Genomic DNA, 15,925 nt, shown 5'->3' with positions numbered 1-15,925 from the left:
CTTCACAGGAAATACTTAAAAAAAAAAAAAACACAGGACACCTCCAAATATTTTAAAATACTAGCCTAGTGAACATATTGATTTCACCTCTGCCTCATGCCACATATTTTTGCAGACTTTGATGATATGTGTTCTAATATATGCAGAATCAAGTAGAAAACAGAGTATTTATTATACTCTGAAAGACAAATTTGCAAATGGAATAATTAACAGAAAGCCTTTTTTTTTTTAAGAAAAGCTTCATATTTACATATTAGTGTAAATTAACATTACAAATGCTAGCAGAGAGGTAAAAAGAGAAAAAAATGTAGAACTACAGAGAGATTTTTAAAAATGGTAGATTACATTGTAACAAATTCTATGATTTGATATTTTTCTTAAGAACAAAAAACAGTTTTGAAATACCTGAACAGTGTGTTCCTCTTATTTAAATATACTTTTGGAACATCCAAACTGCCCATTTCAAATATATTAAGGACTCACTGCAGGTGTGTGTCTGTGTTTACGTTGGAAGAGTATACTCAGTTTATGCTGACAGAAAGGGTCAGTATTGTAAAGACAAGAGAAACACTAAGTATTTTAATATCTTCAGTCAAAGGCAACCATGTAAGTTGGCCATTTTCAGAAAATATGACTGCATAAAGGGAAAACAATCAATGAGAAAAAAGTATAGGCATAACTTAACCTGATGAACAGTTGTCTTAATGAACAATGCCTCCCTCACCTTGAAATAGACCAAGGAACTTAATAGTTAATATATAGTAATAAATAGTTAATAATTTAAATATTTAAATTCTACTGTCATGAATTTTGTTGTGGTAAACTATAAGTCACATTCTGACTGATGTGTAGTTTTTTCTTTGAAGAACTACTAGAGAATTCTTGTATTATCTCTAAGCAATTTTTTAATGCCTCCCCCTCATTTTGTTTCACTTGCAGAAACTATATACAACTACAAGTATTCCCATTTGTTATAACAAAATCTGCTGTTTACTATTGATTTTATTCATAGCTTCTGCATGCAACAGCAACCTTACTTCAAGAAGAATATACATTTTTAATGGCTTCAAAAAGAAGATTCACAGATCCAATGCTTAAATCTATTTCAAGACACTTCTGCTCATCTTTTAATATTTAAAGGTCAAGCAACAAATATAATTCAGAACAGTCTGTATAGACAGAATACTCTCCATTTCTTTAAAGTCTCAGAAAAAGTAATTAAATTAAAGTGAGAAGAGTCAATACAAAATATTGAATAGCCTGAGGAGATGCAACTTCAAAGAATAACAAGCAGCTGCAAAGAAAAGCAGCAGGTTTAATAAAGTATTCCTAAAAATGAAGTTACAGGAGGAATATTCAACTCTTTTTATTTATACGAAGTACTACAGTAGAACAACCGAAAACAAAAGTAGAATTAGAAACAGAAACTCTAAAGTGATCATTTGTTTTTATTGTAAGAAACTTTACTAATATGAAAGGCTTTCTAAACATACATTACAGTTTATTCTTGTCAGTTGTTAAGAAAACACTCTAAATTTACATCTAATCATTTATTATAGCAGTGCTGAGAATAAATTTGAGTGCAGTCTGAGCTTTACAAGTAATAGAGTTCATTCTTTTTTCTTAAGTCTGATAAACAATACATGCTAGCTATCATTCCTGAGGAGATTTTTCCTTAGATCTTACATACATGAAAAGGGTGCTCCAGGAGCTCTCAGTTATTCAACTTCAGTGATAATAATGCAAGGAGGGCAATGTCAATAGATCACATATCCAAAAAGCCTTTCATAAATTTCTTTGCCTTAGGTTCACACATTTATTCGCTACTTTCCAATACTCATTGTTTACTGGAAAGTATATCTGCTTCTTTCAAGCAGACCACACAGCTCTGTTGAAACAAACCCTATGGAGAATGTGTTAAGAAATCAGAGCTCTAGGTAATACACTGCACCACTCATGTTTTGTATCCATTACACTGTTACATTACTAATACCTTGAGATTTACCAGTTGCTACACACCATCCTTGACTTAAATCAACAGCAAATCAAATAACTGTAAAAATTTACTACTCATAAAACAAACAGCAACGTCAGAAAGAAATATGTAAAAGGAAATAAAAGTATGCCAATGTAAATACTTTTCCCCAAAATCTGATGACTTGCTCTGGATTATTTTTTAGTCACATCAATCTGTGATTCTATCTTAGTGAAAATAATGTTTTATATCATCACACAATTCAAAGACAACTTCCTGCTTAAACACACTATCTTGTCATCAGCATCATTCAGCTATGATCTAGATCCTGGTTCTAATCCAAATCTCCTCCTCCCTCCCAGAAAGGAATATTTATCTTCAGTTTATTTAGGATAGCCCCAATAACCAAACTAAAAGAAAGAATTTATTTATTTAAAGTCAACAAGGATTGCTTTGTCAGATGTCACCTTATCATAGAATCATTTGAATCACAAAATCATAGAATCGCCCAGGTTAGAAAAGACCTTCAAGATCATCAAGTCTAACTGCAACCTAACCGTACTACCCTAAGTCTAACAACTCATCCCTATATCTCACCCCGAGCATCTGAGTTGGAAAGGACCCTTAAAAGTGATCTAGTGAAACTACCTAGCAACAAACCAGGACATCCACAGCTAGAAGCTACCTAGCAACAAACCAGGACATCCACAGCTAGGTTGCTCAGAGCCTGGTCCAGCTTTGCCTTGAAAAGTCTCCAGGACAGGGCAGCCACTACCTCCCATGGGTAATTTGTTCCATTATCTCACTACCCTTACTGTTAAAAAGTTCTTCCTTTTATCCGCTATAAATCTTCCCTTCTCTAGTTTGAAACCATTTCCTCATGTCCTCTTTCCACAGCTCCTGCTAAAGAGCCTGTCCCCTTCTTTCTTAAAATCACTCTGTTTAGATGCAGAAAGGCTGCTACCAGGTCTTTTCTTTTCCTGGCAGAACAGCCTCAGCTCTTTCAGTCTGTCCTCACGAGGGTTGTGTTCCATTTCTCTGGATGAGCTCAAACAGGTTCATGGTGAGTTTTAGGGGCTGTAACCCCTGCAAAGTACCTTTACCAGTTACTAAAGTTACAATGTCTGAACTACATAGGCTAAAATCCAGATGTCAGCTGACAGTTTTGAAACTGTAATGCTATAAGAGTAAAGGAATAGTCCTACACCTTTACAACACCCCCCCCCCCCAAAAAAAGCAATGAAGTAGTATTTCAAAAACTTGCAACTAGATCACTTTAGAAATCTTTTGTTCCTACTTCTTGTTTCCACAAGCTCAAATACTCAGCAAATCAAAGATGTCTGGGAAAAAGGAAACATGATAGGAAGCACTTTGACAGAATGATTTCCTAAGAAGCAGATGTGCTGGTGAATTAGCATAGAAGTTGACTTAAATTAACTTCTTCTGTTTAATTACTTGTATTATAGGTCCTCATGATATGCTATTAATATTTGGAAATAATTACATGCAGGCTAATCAGTTTTGATAAGTCTACAGATTCCTTATCAGAAAACTTTGGAAAAGTTGTAATTTTGTTCTTTGACATTGTTTTGGCAATTCACCCATACGTTAGACTCTGTATATTAATGGGTAAGTAACAAATAAGAACTAGGAGCAAAACAGAAGACATAAACAGATTTAAATAATCAAAATTGTAATTCTCACAACTTCTTTTCTAAGTATTTAAGAGTGAAGTTCTTGCAGTGACTGAGACAAAGGTAACAGGCTTCATTCCGAAGAACAAACCTGATGGTTTTTAAAACACCTGGATTAACCTTTTCTTCCTGACATTTACCCTTATTGTTAAAAAAACAAAACTGTCTAGAAGAAGAACAAGTAAGAAATCATTACATTAAGAAGGGTAAAGCATTCTATGGAAGTGTTCTATAGTTAAAAAAAAAAAAAAGAATTAAAAAAAGAATTAAATCATCAGCAAGTATAACCTTCCTCAAAAAAAGCCTGAAATAAGCACTATTTCTGACAAAGCTCTGCATGTCTATCACTCCTATTTATTGAAGTCTTTTTTCCTCCCTGTTTCTCTAATGTAGTAACACAATAATTATTTTAACATAGCCTCAAAAGTTTACCCTCATTTCTCAACGAAGTGCCCTACCCAAATAGCTTGATGAAACTCACAGAAAGGATCTGTGTTACTATGCGTCTTGCTCCAATTTATAGGAGGGAGAGGAGGTTCTTTGATATCTGTTTATCTGGCATAAGATTAAGACGCAATGGTTCAAATGTTGGTCCAACCAGTTTATTACAAATCTTAATCAGGGAGATAGTGAAGGAGAAGATGGACACTATTACAAATTAGGGTGATGGGGAAGGGAAAAAGGGCAATAGAAAAAATAGGAAAGAAGCAAGGAGTCTTGATAGGAAGCAAGAGAGAGATAGCGACCACCATGGATCCAGTGTGGTTCGTCGCTCAGTCTTGAGTAGCGATGGGTCATCAGGCATTGTTGTTCCACTGATGATGACAACTTTTCAATGGTAGTACCAACTTATAAGTAAGTCCAAAGTTATTGAGTCAGCTCTCCTTGGAGTGGCAGCTTCTGGCTCTGGGATCTCAGCACAGGCTCCTTTGTTCCCATCTTCTGGGCCTTGCCAGCAGATAAGAGGGAGCAGGGATGCCCACCTGCATCCTGTTTTTCATAAGACACGATGGTTATCATTCCCCAATTTTGCCATACCAAGCTGGAGCTATTTAGTCACAGGCCAGATCTTCTGCCAGTAAACACTCCAAGTGCAGCTCTGGAGAAAGGTGCTTTCAAATGTCCACAAAGTGATGTTGATTGTCACAAGGTAGCACCCATCACTTGCCTCCTCAATAAATCAGAGTCTTATCACAGGAAATACCTCAAGAAGCAATCTTTGAGCCAGAAAACAAAGAAGGGTTCTCACAGTATGGAAGAGGGATGAAGAACTTAGCAATGACATCCAGAAAGACTTTTTTTGACCTAGCACTCATAGGGAAAGTTTTTTCTAATCCAAGCAATTGTTGCTATCTTGAGTAATTTTGTTTTGCTTTTTTCATCTTATCGAAGAAAATGTCAACCAACATTAATATTAAAATATTCTAATGATGTTGCCCTCTGGTGACAAAACAAAACTAGTCTATTGTACTTACTTGAACGTCACATTTATTGATCTGATTTTAATTTTGACCTCTCATTACTGTAGTGTTCCATCTATAATCTACATAAAGAAAGATGGCATATTGCCTGAACAGATCCTTGCTAAAGGAAATATTTGCTCACTTGCAATTTGTTATTATAATATATATTATATATATATTATATATTATATATATATATATATATATATATATATATATATATTTTTTTTTTAAGTGCTCCCTTCTTTGTAACATTGCAATACGGGTCATTAGTTCTGAGAGAGTAGATAATTCGGAAGTTCTTTTCAGTGCTTAACAGAATAAGCCTTTCACAAAAAGAAAACACATTAAATTTCCTAAAACTATTTTAATCAACCAGTGTGCAAAGTAAGCTACATATGTACTTATAATTTCAAGCTACTGACAGTTCATTACTTTTTCAGCTGTAGAAAGAAGAAAAAAAAAAAATTGCTCAAGTTTGTTCAGTAATGTCTACATGAAGCCTTTGGATTAAACTGAATCCATAGAGGAAATAACCTGAAGTCATGCTTTCCAAATATAAAACAAAAACCTTGAAGGCTATCACTTCTTATCTGTCTGAATAAAGTAGATCTTAAAGTATGGTCTGTAACCCAAGACTATTTGCTTCCATGGAAGTTCTCTAATACTCTAACGGAGTAATACTTTCATGCTCCCTCTATAGAACAAAAAAAAGTCCTAATTCTTGCGTGAAAAACTGAACTTAGTCAATAAAACCATTTCTCCAACACCAGAATAATCCCTAATACGCTAATTGCTTTAATGCAGGCAATTTATTTGTAGCCATGTCCACAGAAAACATAGTATATCACATTTAAGACTATATTTGTATGATATTTATTGATTTTGATATTTCAAAAAAAGTGAATTAGAAACATGAGTATCAATGATTTTAAAAAGGGTTATTTTCTAAAAATATATTTTCCTTGAAAGCATAGAAACTTAAACCCACAGAGACTGCAGGAATCTTTCTTTTTCATGCTGATGAGACTAATTTACACAGCTGAAAAAGCAACATACACTTCATTTCCATCACTTTCTCTTTCACTTTGATGTTGCTTCCACTTTCCTCCTCCTAATATATTCATGTTCACAGGAAGAGTGCAGCACTATAAAAGGCTACTGCTGTTATTTATGCTCTTACTTTATAAGCAAGATTTTGCCATTGGTCACTCCTGAAATAAGTTATTAGACTTCTTTCTACTTAAGAAAAAAAAAAAAAAAAAAAAAAAAAAAAAAAACCACTTTCCCTCACAGTTTGCATCTCCTCTCCCCCAAAATCCATTTAAATGACTTCATGTGAAATACTACAGCATAAAATTATGATAAATGATGCCTGTAAATAAGAATATTTCTTCAATTATCAATGCCTGCATTCCAACGTACTAATATTTAATTTCCCTGTGCAATAAATTTAATGTAGTGCTGTCAAAGAATTTTCCCTGTCAACTATTAGCCAGTCTAGCTTCTTCAAAGAGCCTCGCTGCTAAACATTATAAAATTCCTAAATCATTTTACTGCTTTAAAACAAAAACAAAACAAAAAAACCCACACACAAAAATGGAACTAATCTTATTAGAAAACAACCAATTTACACACTATCAGAGCTATTTTTAAATTGCCACAGAAAAGAAATAAATATAAAATTGTATCATGCAGAAGGCAGACTAGGTTTCAGTTAGCTCATCTTATACATGTCCGCATGATTATGCGCTAGACTATTTCGTCACACAAGCATAGAGTAAGTTTACAGTCAATGAGTTGGAACCTCCTGATTCAGGTAATGCTTGCCTATGTAATTTCCCTATTAGACCACAATGATGTTTTTCATTTCTGAAAGAACAGGGGAACAGTTCTTACTGTATGGGTGTTTGTTCAGTTCTCCAGATTCTAACTCATTATTTCATCTTAGCTTAAAGTAAGTGTCAGATAAACTGCACTAATGTATGGATTCAGTTACATGATGACTATACACACAAACACAGCTGGGGTGGGAAGGACAGTAGCCCAAAGGGGGGAAAAAAAAAAAAAAAAAAGCAGATGAAGAAATTTTCTTATCTTTTTTTTATTTTTTTAAAGGACAAAGAAAAGAACAATTAGACAGAAATGCATGGCATGATGTAAAACCATTTGTCCACAAAAATTACATAAGCATTTGCTTTGTCTTTGGCTGCAGGTATCCAAAAGCAGGTCATGCAAGAACGTCTCCAAACTGCTGCAGATCTCTGCTGATTTCAGACTGCCACAGTGCAAACAGAAGTTTCTGCTAACGTGCATTACAATGTCAAGATTGGGACTGCAATTTAGATACTTGCACTTCTGGGAAGGCCTCCAGAAGACACAAACAAAATAATGAAGACACAAACCAAACTAATGAACACTAGAAGAAAATGATGACTGTTTTGTCCCAGCAGACCAAGGTTTTATAATCAAGTTCATGTTAGACTTCGAAGTTAGAGAAATCGTACTTCAGGTCTGTCTCAGACACTCAAAATAATAGTGCTGCCTGGATGCTGCCAGGCTATTTCTGCATCAATTAACTACTTCCATTAAATTAAAACACCAAAGGGGACAACTCAGCTGATATAAAAATCTAAGAATCAGAGTAGCTTTTCCCCACTGTGATTTATCTATTACAACTAGCGTAAGCTGTTTCTGTTATAGCAAGCTCAAGAAAACAGCCATTACAAAAATTACAGCTCTGAAGTTGTCTTCTACTTGCCTAGCAGGCTCACTGTAAAAAGAGAAACCTTCCCCTCCTCTCTCCCAAACAAACCAACTTCAGACTATTTGAGAGTCATAGGAAAAAAGAAAAAAGAAAAAAAAGTGTAAGTATGAAATCCATAAAGAAATGAGAGTACTGAGAAGAAAATGTTACACATAACTATGAATAAGAAAATAACATCGCAGAACAGGCTTCTGAAGATTACCGTAGGTAGAATGCAACAGGAATGATACTTAATTCACTCAGAGGCAGCATGTTAAATATGTTGATAAAAAGGAAAAACAGTAAAAATCAGCATAGAAATACACTGGATGTATTCGAATCTCATTTGAAGGTTTACATTTTTAGCTTTTAATATGACATCAGAACTTGATGTTGAAACTTTCAGCTTTGGCACTGAAAAAACATTTGATGAGTTAAATAAAAACAAGAACACCTCTGGCTTTTGCATGTCTACATTTTAAAAATACTGCATATTATGGCAGTTAATATAAATAACACTAAAAACCCATGAGATGCCTGAAATTCTTTGGTGCAAATATGTAGTGTTTATGTTGTCCAAGCAGCCAGCTAGAGCAGCTTCACTATATCCAGAAGATGAGTTAATGTCATCCTGAGCTCCTGCCTTCGACTGCCATCATGTATTCCTTCACAGTCCAAGACACATACCACTTCCCATGGAATTGACGCACACAAACATGAAAAGCTTTTTGTACACCTTAATAATTATAGCGTTGCAGAAACAGAGGCTTTTCTGCTTCAGTTAGCCTTCTAATTAATATTTATCATATTTCTTCAATGAAGCAAGATCAGGTAAATCTCAACAGAACAGATGATTAAGTGATCTAAACATGGATTGAAAGATGTTTGTATTTTTTTCACTCTTCCTTCCTATTCTTTCCTCTTTCAAGAAGTTCTTACCCTTCAGTAAACACAGAACTGCACACTGCATCACATTTCGGGTTTGATTTGTTTGCCCTAAAGATAAGTATTTGCTACTAGTTCACATTTACCAATAATAGCTACTATTTTACCCAGCTCCATTTGCTGATCTGCAGTCATGTGATATTTGCCAACTGCATGTTTCAGCCACCCTTTACTGTATCAACTGATATTAGACAGATGTACAGAAAGCAGGATAGTTTATTGATGAGAAAGGAGATTATAAAACCATCAACACAGCAAAAAGCACTAAGTGGTTTACAATTCCCAGGCAGTCACTATTACTACAGCAAAGCATATCATGAGATATCTTGTTCCTAGTGGTTCATGGTTTAGATATGCAAGAACTTTAAAATGCATTATAGTATATATGCAGTAATTACAATATTATGAGATACTAGTTTGGCAGTTCACATTAAGAAATTAAAAGAAAAAACTACATAAGGCAGTAAGCCAAGAACAGTTTCTGAAGTAGCAACTTCCCAGCAAATACAGCGGATCTGAAGCAGTCTTTACAGAACAGAGAACATCACCATTTATAATGATTTAATCTGCCTTTTCTTCCGAATAACATGGGTAAGGCAGATGATAAAGCCAGAGATTGACTCATAAGTTTACGCTTACGTTTTTCAGGGGAAAAAAATAAGAAATAAAAAAAAAATCTATGTACAGATAGAGCATGATAGAGGTTGACAGATTGTTTTTATAAGTCTTGTCAGCTTATGTCGGTAGTTATTCTGATAAAAATAAACATTAAAGTCATGCAAAACAAAACAAAACAACATATCTGACTGTAATACCTGCAAAATATATATTCAATAAGTAAGTTAACTACTTACTTTCTCTTAATTAGACAGTCAACTAAATTATCTATTTATTAATTGTCCTCCGGGGAAAAAAAATTTATAAAGAGTGTATGGAATTTTTGTTTTAAAATTAAATCCTTCCTAGAGAAGTAACAGTCATGTAGGTTGTTGCTACAATATAAGTAATGCACGACTGTAAAAAAAACAAAAACAAAAACAACAAAAAAAAAAAACCACACACACACAACCTGTCTTTTCCATCTTATTACCCACTTGTTTTCATACCAGATTTCTAAGTCACCCAAAAACGCTGAAGCCCTAATTCTAGTCTCACTTGAATACAGTGAGAAGAAAATTAAATAAATTCTACTTTACTGACTTAAAAGAGATAAAGTCAAAAGGATTACTTTCAAACTTCAATTTTATCAGGTCAGGCCAAAAACAGCTGACCTGTAATGTAGCACAGGCTTTCAGCTAAGGCATTTTTCCAGTTAGAAACAATAAGAACTTCATTAAATTTAAGTAGAACAAATAAATTTCATGGCTTTTTGTTCTGTATTAGTGATTCACATGGGTACACACTATATATAGAAGTCACCTTTTCCCTGTATTTTAAGGCTTAACAATGTAGGTGCCCCCTGAGACTCTTTACTGGATCATACATTGTATAGAAATAAGTCCACAGTTTTCATGTACTTACATGTATGCTTAGCAATGCACAGTAGTGTACTGAGAATACAGTATAGGGTGCTGGAAGCAAAGAGAACTACTATAGCGGCCTCTGTGAGAAGGAGCCACGTTTCAGACAAAGACCATTCCAGCCAGTTCCAGAAAAGTCTACAGACAGTACTCTGCACAGCTGAGGCCATCAACCAAGCAATACCTCTGCAGAAAAAGTACTTTTATAAAAAATAAAACACACCAAACAGAAAGGAGAGAATGGAAAAGAAAGAATGAGAAACACAGGGAACAGCAAGGACAGAGGACAGGAGATGTTCCTGACACCACAGTAGATATTCACATTTAGAGATGAAAAGCAATATATTTACTGATAGAATCTAATTATTTAACAAAGCTTAATCATAAGTGAGACAGCACTTTACGATTCAAGACAGCAAAATATACTTTATCATTTACTACAGAGTTAAACACACTCATACTGTACATTGATTCACAATGTACAGAGCAGACCCCCTTGCTTCCTAAACTCCTTCAACCATAGAAACAAGGAGCATAGATACAAATTAATTTACTTATAATCCCAGACTCAGTCAATAACTTATACGCAAAGGATTATATGAATACAACCAACTTAAGAAACAACCTTTGCAAAACTTAACAAAACTTCAACAAACTATTGGCAACTTACCAAGGACTAACAAATATCCTGACGTTAAAATGTAAGGGATCTCAGCAGCACAGCCTCAAAAGGCAACCTACTTGAAAGGAGCTCCATCTCACATTCAGTCTCACTGCAAATGAAAAGGTGAATGAGCTTTTTGGGCTGCTCACTCTTTGTGATGTAAAGTGGCTGACTCACAGTCCTGGTTTTTGTGCATGCTCAATTGGCTTTCAGCTGTTGGACCAGGTGTCTGCCATCAGCTCTCTGAGCATGCAGTTTGAGAGAGATCTGTGGTCATTATCTGCCTTAGCGAGGCAGTAAATGTTATGTACTGTTATCGCTCTCTGCATGTAAATGTACTGTTATCATTCTCTGCCTCAGCAAGGCTTTGGATATAAAGGCCACATTGAAAGAGGAACTGTAGAGAAGTGTCTAGAGACCCTACACTAAAATAGAGGAAAGGTGAAAAGAGGACAGAGTGGCAAACTGAAACCACTGTATACTGATCAACTTCATCCACCCAATCCTCCATTCTCTGTACTGCTTGAGGATGGAGAGGGGGAGAGCAAAGCTGCATCGCTGAAGGAGAAGAGGGAAGATGTTGTTTTAGTGCTTGCTGTCGTGTTTCTCTCTAAATGAGCCAATAATTCAATATCTATTTTAATTGACAATGAGTTAATTTTCCACACGTTAAGTCTGTTTTACCCACAATGGTAAATGAGGATTGATCTTCTGGTCTTTTCCACAACCGTGTGCTTTTAGTTCCCACAATTTCTTTCTATTTTCTCCCTGATTCTACTGAGATCGAGCAGTGTGCAAAAGGCTGGATGATAACGCACCACAAATAGAAATTAGCAAGCTTGAGGCACATCAAGACAATGGGTATGCAGTAAACAATCTCCAGAAAAATTGGAAAGTAGAGACCTCATTATATATGTGGAAGTTCAAAACTTGTGTGGCTCTGCGGTACAGTATAAAAACAGCTGTACTTTATATGTAATGTAGGTAAACATGAAGTATCTAGATCTTCCATAAGCATGATTTTTTTAAAATATGTATTGAGAGACATGGCAACATTGCACACAAACACTTTTATATCTAGTATCACCTAGATGGAGGAAGAAATTCATTAGAACGTAGTCTAGATTTTAAGGAATATGAGTCACTACAAATACAGCTATTTTAATATATAGAAAAATAAATACATTGTTTTTATCATATTGACAATTACTTGAATTCATGTGATATATTCTTAAACATTGATTTTGCATTTTATGTGTCTTTTAATAAACCTGCATCCAGAGGAAAAAAACTACAGTTTTAATTGAACCAATTACGATATAGACTTAAGACAATGTCAGTGCCATCAAGGCTCGCCACTGAAACTTTCAGTTTGATTTAGTCTCGCTGTAAATTATACCTAACTTTTCAGAAGTGCTGTTTTGCTGTCCGCATGCTCACACTTTGAGCTGCCATAAGTCAGGGTCAAGATTATATTATATAATACCGTAAGGTCACTTACTCTTGGGAAATTGTACAAGCTGCAAGAGAGGAAAATGAGCAGAATGTCACATAATTCATTCTGCTACACCATCACAATTAGGTATCTGCATCAATGCCAAGTGAATCATATTTTGATTACATTTATAGGTGTTAAGTCACATGTCAACAATACAAATATCCCTGCTTCCAGACCATGTTGCTATTCCTTAAGTTACGCTCCTATGCCTGCGACTAGAAGGGTGGCACATCGGTGGCAGATAAACTTGTTTTTGTAACATATTAATTAAATTTTCAGCTGAATTGCCATTAATTCTGACTCACATCATAGCCCATTCCTCCTTATTCATTTGCCTTTACATTGCTGGCAAGACAAAGCAATCTTAAATCAAAACCTAACAGCAATTACATGAAATATATTGTACAGTTTCCTAGGTTACTTAAAGTCATATGGCATTTTCTGATTCTGCCTCAGCTTTATAGGGGACAGCGCTGTTACAAATGATTTTATTTCTTTCAAGAATGCTTAAATGAATCATTTAAATTGAGATGTATATGTTAAGGAACTGATAAAAAGTTCAGGTCTCAAAAGCAAACAGAAATAACAAAGTTTAAGGAATCCATCTACATATAAAATATATATTATGAAAGTATTGATCTTGTGATAGATTAACTAGACATTGCAAATTTATAATTAACTGTCAATAAGTTACTGGAATTCAATTCTTAATGTCTAGATCAGGGAACAAATCTATTAAAAAAAAAATGTGATTCTTCATTTACTTTGAAAAGTTATAAAGATCACCAAGAACATGAAGGTCTCACTTCAGCTGAGGTAGAACAGCAGCGATTTTTAAAGGGACAAGAGGATTTTACTACTGCCATGGAACTATGGAAGGGATTAAACTTAACATTTCTCCAACATTTTATATATTCCTTTGCTGTACGTTGGAAGTGCAAATTTCTACAACAATAAAATTGTTGAGCTTAAATGTTAAAAAATATTTTTAAATGCTTTGATTATTCAAAAGCTTACATTATTATATTTTGTTGTCATCAAACAAAACCTTTCTGCAAGTCTTAGATCATTCTGTCTAACTAATTTGTAATAATCACCTTTGGCACTAATGGCCAAGTCACAAAGAGTGTAAAAGATCTTGATCTCAGCCATAATTGTTTGATATTTCATATCTGGCTCTGAAAATACATTTTAATGTGTAAAGACCTTCCTTTAATAGAAAATCTTTATATTTGACTCAACAACAGCTATTCTTCGTCTTTCCACCTTCACAGAAATGTGCTATTTACGTTCCTCTTTGCCAGGTTACCAGACAATACTGTTGTTCACATGAGAGAAGATTTCATTTTCCACACTGGCTTTTGTCAACTGAAACTTCTGTTCCTCTTTTGTTCTTGTGCTCCATTATAGAGATACTGATTATTTTGCATCACAACCCTTTTAAAATAATTCAGTGAAGCAGAAGTATATATAACTTCGACTTACTATTAAATGCTGAATATAATTGTCCAAAATCAGCAACAAATACTAAACTTGTTCAAGAGTTCAGAATCTTAGCTAAAGCATCCTGTTTGCACTTGTATTAATAACATATTCGAGTAAATACATGGAAGCATACATCTGGATTACATTCTAACTATTTGGTCAAGGGAAGAACTTAAGAAATGCATTTAATTTCCAACATTTTAATTTTATTCTCACCTGAATACTTTATTTAGTTCTATAAAAGTCATTAAAAGGACTCCTTTTCCTGTGTGCCTAGTAGTCCTGACATTACTTAAAAACCAAAATATAAATGAAAATACATCAGTAATAACTCCTAGACCAGTTCTCTTTAACCAGAAGGCTGCCACATTCGGCACAAGCCTCAATTTGCATGTTTGTTCATATTATAGCATTGTAGTGTTGAAGGAGTAGTATTCAAAAGCAGTATTCCCATATTTCAAGAACACACTATTTACGGGAGGCAGCTCAAAAGGTCTGTTCAGTAACTTTGTTCTTGTGGCTATGACCTTTTTATGAGCCTCTGCGTTCAAGAACACAATATTAACCTTTCCATAGAAAAAAGCACATTATCAGTTCCCATCATAGTAGTGATACCTCCACTTCCACAAACTGATTACTTACATCGAACCTTTTAAAATGAAAATTACTTTTGCCAGGTATGTTTAAATATTCTTTTTGATTCAGGCAGTATCACCTTCAGAAGCAACTGAATCATTCATGTTCTCACCGTTTCTAATTTGCAAGCTCTAACAAATTTCACTGCAAGGAATTTTTAGATTTTATGTCCTATTTAGTAACATGGAAAATCAGATGCAGTGTGGAAACAGACAGGATTGTTTCCAAACATTTGATACAAATCCAAAACCCCTCAAGCCTGAATTTATTTGGTAGGACAGACAATAGAAGAATAACATTGCCAAGACCCTGCTGTCTATTCCCTTGTGTGGTTAATTATTTTTGGTAGTTGATTGCTATTGGGATTTTTTGTTTGGTCTGTTTGTGGGTGTTTTTTTTTGTGTTTCTTTGGTGTTTTTTTTCAAGGGCAAATTCACCAAAACAACTGCTTGTCAGTTCACAGAAAGCTATGGATTTCTAATACTCAAATCATATTAGGTAGAAGTCAACAGTAATGTGCCATTTGGCAATTTCAGGTGTTATTTTCATATTTCACATAAAAACTTCATTAAGAAAATAAAGAGATCATTTTCGTCTTGCAGTCTTTCAATGTAGAAGAGTGGAGAACTTGATTCTTAGATTTCTATGTATTCAGTTCAGCTGGGCAGCAGTTTAGAATTCCTTTCAGAATCCGTTGTTAGGTGGACTAATAGAAATGGCAATGGAAGAAAACCTTTGATTATGAAGTGACGAGAACTCAATACTTAAGAAAAACAATTCAGGTTAGGCTATAATGAACAGCACATACCTTTGTAGTTATTGTGAGTCTTTGTAACAGAAATGCTACACTCTGAAACACCACCATCTGAAAAGAAAGACACCATTAATTTTAGTGAGACACTGATTTTTTTGTGAATACAAAACCACTTTCAACACTGCCTATTAGCTGCATCTCTTTTGTCATACTCTGAACAGTCTAAACAAGAATTGATCCTTCCTAACGTAGCTGCCTCTGCTAGTATTATGGCCTCTCATAAATGCTAACTTTACATGGCAAGAAATAACATAGACACTTAACATAGGATTTACCTTCAGAAATTAGGAGATCTGAATACAGATGCTATTTTATTTTTTTTTCCTGTGATAGTTGTCTTGATATTGATACCTACACTGACAGGAGTTGAAAAGAAGAAAAGGCACAAAGGCAATGTAATTAAATCTGCAGAGTGATGTAACAGCAGTAAGATTGACAAGTGGCTAGGGAAACACAAAGGCAGATGTGATTCTCAAAATGCTTTC

At 34.5% G+C, this 15,925-nt stretch overlaps 1 long non-coding RNA gene across 3 annotated transcripts in view; it reads left to right on the top strand.

The window, feature by feature from the left end:
* The window catches only part of LOC146544503 (uncharacterized), a 90,293-nt gene extending 76,643 nt beyond the window's left edge, over positions 1 to 13,650 (top strand). For 2 of the 3 annotated variants that reach the window (XR_014883177.1, XR_014883175.1), the window contains exon 4: positions 7,348 to 13,650. This is a non-coding gene — a long non-coding RNA (uncharacterized LOC146544503). The remainder of the gene's footprint in view (positions 1 to 7,347) is intronic. The other variant, XR_014883176.1, reaches the window with a different exon arrangement.
* Positions 13,651 to 15,925: the final 2,275 nt, after the last annotated feature.

The sequence above is a fragment of the Meleagris gallopavo genome, chromosome 4, assembly GCF_905368555.1.
Source record: "Meleagris gallopavo chromosome 4, MGAL_WU_HG_1.1, whole genome shotgun sequence".
Taxonomy (NCBI): Eukaryota; Metazoa; Chordata; class Aves; order Galliformes; family Phasianidae; genus Meleagris; species Meleagris gallopavo.
This window is presented reverse-complemented; position numbering and strand designations above follow the sequence as displayed.